This window comes from Callorhinus ursinus, unplaced genomic scaffold (genome assembly GCF_003265705.2).
Source record: "Callorhinus ursinus isolate GAN/ISIS: 27379988/994484 unplaced genomic scaffold, GSC_fseal_2.0 scaffold3353, whole genome shotgun sequence".
In the NCBI taxonomy this organism is placed as follows: Eukaryota; Metazoa; Chordata; class Mammalia; order Carnivora; family Otariidae; genus Callorhinus; species Callorhinus ursinus.
The window spans coordinates 1-4,679 of NW_027400407.1; the positions used below are offsets into that span (position 1 = coordinate 1).

The 4,679-nt window shown below is 46.6% G+C and overlaps 1 long non-coding RNA gene across 2 annotated transcripts in view; it reads left to right on the forward strand.

Annotated features, from left to right (window-relative positions):
- Window positions 1-154: 154 nt before the first annotated feature.
- Window positions 155-4,679, forward strand: part of LOC112818027 (uncharacterized) — a 5,129-nt gene continuing 604 nt past the window's right edge. For both annotated transcript variants that reach the window (XR_012377513.1, XR_012377512.1), the window contains exons 1-5: window positions 155-308; window positions 1,087-1,262; window positions 2,313-2,364; window positions 3,133-3,308; window positions 4,374-4,422. This is a non-coding gene — a long non-coding RNA (uncharacterized lncRNA). The remainder of the gene's footprint in view (window positions 309-1,086; window positions 1,263-2,312; window positions 2,365-3,132; window positions 3,309-4,373; window positions 4,423-4,679) is intronic.

Here is a 4,679-nt window from a genome sequence, read left to right on the forward strand (position 1 = left end):
AGTTTGTTTGCCTAGACTCAAGGTTTAGGATGCTATGAGGATGGCTTGTTTTATCAGGGATATTGGTTTAATGACTCAAGAGTACCATCCCAATTTTTGCCTACGAGGCCTTACCTAAGCGCTCCTGGATGTTTACACTCACAGTTGCCTGGTATTGCTGAGCTTCTATTTCTGTCCTGTGCTATGCAGGATATAGGAGTGGGCATCTGTGAAGGGGAATGTGCTTAACGTAATTCTTTCTCTTCATTATTTGCAGAAGACCGAACTGATCAGGAGGGTCTGGGAAGACAAGAGCCGGCTGCCCCCAGGTAACTCTGGACACTCGGGGGATGGGGATTCAAAAGTGGCACCCGGGGAGAAGCAGAAAGTGCTGACGAGCACGGTATTATCCATGCAGTCAAGGGCAAATTACCAGTTTCACAATGTTCTCTGTCTTTACTGTTGTACTGGGATTGCTTCCCATTTCTTAGTGACTTCTAGAGTTGAGTACCCCACAGTCCGCTGACCCGGGTTTACGAATATGTCACAGGGACCACGGTGCTTGCTCATTCTTGTGTGCTTTAGAGAGCCATGCACATCTGCTCTCTGTCTTTAGATTTCGCATGTTGACATGTGTTCATAACATTAAAATATCATAGCAAGTAGAGAAACATGTTCTATGATGCCACAAGGTTGAGAGAAAGAGGGCTTCCTGGCATGAGATTTCTGTGACAGTCCACTGCCCCCAGAGCTGCTCGTGCTTGGCCACTACATGCAGAATTCAATGCCATTTGCATGGAAGAGGGAAGGCCACCATTGTGGGACTCTGTGTGTTATGAGTCATAAGTGGACGGCCCAGAGATAATTCAGTCTCTTTCGTCAGAAGCTTGCTATTTGGCCCGTGCACGAGCACTTATTTTCCTTTCGAACAGCTGCCCCTGTGAGAAACACAACGTGTCCCACAAAAACAAGAATTGTTTCTCTTTTTAATGGGTCATTCCCCTCTTTGCTTTCTTGACCACTCTTTCCTGCCTTGCATCAAAGCCTGACAGGACATATGACTTCAGATCCCTCTTAGGTTAATCTTCACTTGTCCCTACCCTGCAGGCTCAGCAGACAGCTGGTAGAGGGGGTACAGCAGGACGTCTCAAGGGACTCTCAGGATGAACACTACTTGACATACTCAGTTCTCCCCGACCTGTCTGACTCCTACTGGCCTTACAGGAGCACCACCATCTTCCTACCCGAGGAACTGGAAGTCTGTTCCTCTCTGGAAGTGACCAGTGAGTACTACATTGTCCACCTGATCAAGCTCCACCTGGACACCCACAAAGATCTCCTGTTCTTTGTACCCCAGACCTCTGCTGTGCCGAGAGAGGTCATCCCTGTGGGCAGGCCCTGTAGAGACAAACTGGTCTGAACTGGGCTCTAGGATTGAGTTTTAAGCACAGACATCAGGTGGGCGAGGCAAATTTGTTCTCTTCTTAGTCCCAGGGCATGCCCATGTTACCTTGATTTCTCTGTCACTTTGTTGTTGGGCCAAGGCAGGCACGACAAGCTCAACTCACCTCAGCAACACGACCATAAAACCTGTCTGTCAGACCTAATTTGGATGAAATGTCTCTTTTCACCTCTAATAAGCTCTGTGTTTCATCTCGGAGGTGGGTCCGTTAAGAATCTGTGCCTGCCGCAGTCACTTGGCATTCTTGTCCAGGGTTAACTGGTTTTGCTGTTCTTAGCCCCATTCTCTGTCTCCTATCGGTTGGCTTGTCTTCCTAAAGAGTTGTCTGAAAACCCACCCTAAGTGTCTCTACTGATAGCTTGATTGTGTGTTTCCCGAAGCAGAGCTGTGCCTTGGCATTCTCACACCACATGAATTAGGCCAATGTTCTGAGTAGCACCAAAGACTCACGTGAATTTGAGTGTCTGTAGTTGCATTCCATCTGTTCAGTCTCAGTGTACAAATTCCACTGAGCCCTCAACAACCAGGCTACTGACGARAGAAGGCTGAATGCTGCAGYGATCCTTTTAGAATGCAGGGAGGCTGGCTCCCCAGAATCTGTGTCAAAGAGAGAAGTTCAAGTGCTTGCACAGACGCCAGGGGAGACTCTGTTGTTAATATCCTAGATAGAGTAAATTTTTCCAAATGGCTCAGGCCGGGAAATCAAGCCAGTTATTACATGACAATATCGGAGGCACCCTGACATATTCTTCTGACTAAACCTGTTCTCACATTGAACATATGTGAGTGTGTGGGTAACATGAGACACTGGATTATTAACGTACCGAGAAGGATCTCATTCATGACCAGCCCTGTCTCTATATAATTACAGAAAATCAATTCCACCATGAGGAGGAAGAAGACCAGGACCAGGCATGCCCCAGGTAACTCTGATGAATCATGGGTCGTTATTTCAGTGGTTAAACTGAAGGATTGCATTTCAAGGAAAAAATAGAAATGGCCGAACATATCTATTGCATCCATTCTCCAATTGCAAAGTATCTCTTTTAACTTTGATGTATGTCTTCACCGTGTGACACGGTTACGTTCCTTTTATTGACCCCTCCATTTCAATAACCTGCAGTCAGTTGAACTTTGTGAACTAATCCTTCACAGGGATTCTCCGCATTCCCCTCTTCTCTTTTTGGTAAAACCAGAGTGAGAGGCATATCTGCCTCTAACTCTTTGGTGTTACCACATTGAGGATATATTATAGGAAAAGAACACCTCCTGTCACAGTAGTTAGAGAAAGAGACACTGAAGACACAAGATGTCTCCATTTTGAAGATGCCTTTTAACACCCGTGTTCACTTGGTCAGTGAAGGTAGTATCAGCAACATTTACGTAAATGTGTTGAAGTCACCTTTAGGATTATCCATGCAGGCTGTGAGTCATGACTTCCTTTCCACAACAGTTCAGGTTGTTGCTCAGAAGCTTAGTTCTGTGGCCACTGCCCTGAGCACCTTCTGTTCTCTATATCTACTGCCCCCACAGCACCACACGGCCGCCTGAAACAGGAGCAGAGTTGTTGCTGTCAAAAATTGGTGTGCCCCTTTGTTATGAGTGTAATTCCCAGCTGCCCATCAAAACCGTTAGGATGGTGGGAGGTCCACCTTTCTTGTCTTAATGTTCAGATCTCCCCACCCTACCAGGTTCAGCAGGGAGCTGCCAGTGGTGGAAGAGCAGGACAACCCATGGGACTCACTGGATGAATGCTATATGATTTCCTCAGCATTTCCTGACCTGTCTGACCCCCACGGGAATTCTAGGAGGGCTGACATTAACTCTTTCCAAAATCTGGACATCTGTTCTCCTCTGGAAGCAGCTCGTGAGTCCTCCACTGTCAATGTGATAAAGCTCGAACGGGCCTCCCAAGTTGCCCCGCTATGTTTGGTATCCAACCTCTGGTTCCGCTGAGATGTGTCATCGCTGTGTAGAAGCCCGCTAGACATAGGGATCTGAGTCAGGCCCCAGGATAGACTTTTCACCATAGACATCAGGTGAGTCAGGGACCTACCATTTGTTCCTCATCTCCAGCCATGCTTACGGCTCCTGACAGAAGTTAGGACATTGGAGTCAAGGCAGATGTGACGAACTCACTCTCACTTGAGCTGCATATGCAGAGGTGTCTGTCTTTGTTCCTGATTTCCTTTAAATGCCTCTCCTTAGATGCACTGCTCTCCTTTGTAGACCCAAAAACATCCCTCGAATTTTTGTGCCTGTCCCAAGATGTTGTCACCCTTACCTGTATCTTTGGTCTTGTCATTTCCCTGCTTTCACTGCACCGATCCCCAGTGTCTGTATCCTCTGTGTTGTCTGTCTACACTGAGTCATCGTCGGAGTATTGCACATCAACGCTTCTACCATCAGCCTCCTTGTATGTTTCCTCGAAGCAAAGCTGAGCCTGGGCATCGCCCCTCCCCATGCATGGCTCATATGTCTGTGTAGCACAAAGGACTGTACACAATAGATTCCTCTTGCTGTGAGGGTTTGCAGATTCCATCCATCAGCCTGGTCTTTGTGTCTAAATTCCCTTAAACCCTCACACCTAGAGCATCTCATACTATAAGGGAATGAGGGATTGTTGCAGTAAGGTTTTAGAATGCAGGTAAGCTGTTCCCCAGAATCTGTGGTAAAACAGATGTTTCACTCTGTACACAGACACTTGAGATGTGGCTCTATCACATTAGGGAGCTCATGCCCAATGGTATAGGAAAGCAAACCAAGGCACAATCCCAAGGTACTACCTGAGGCCTCCAGGAGGATTTCTCTCACAATATCCTGCTGCCCCACTAAGGATAATTATGCCCATGCACTAGTTGTATTGGATACTTCATTTTAATGTACAAATGTTCTGTTTAATGTGACTGGACCTGTCTGTATTTGTTTGTAGAAAATCATAATGATCTTTTGGAGGAAGACCAAGACTGGATATGCCCCAGGTAAATCTGAAGAATCATAGGCTTTAATTCAATGGTGACATCTCGTGATCTCAGATCAAGGCAAATCTAGAAAGTGCTGAGCGTACCTATTTTACCCATTCAGCCACCCACAAAATGTTCCGTTAGCAATGTTCTCTGTTTCACTGTGGTACTTCTAGAAGCCCCTTTCTTAATCCCCCCCAAATGTAGGAACCTCTTGTCCACTGATGCAGGTACCCTAAGCAGTCACAGGGACACTTTGTATTGGATCCATCCAA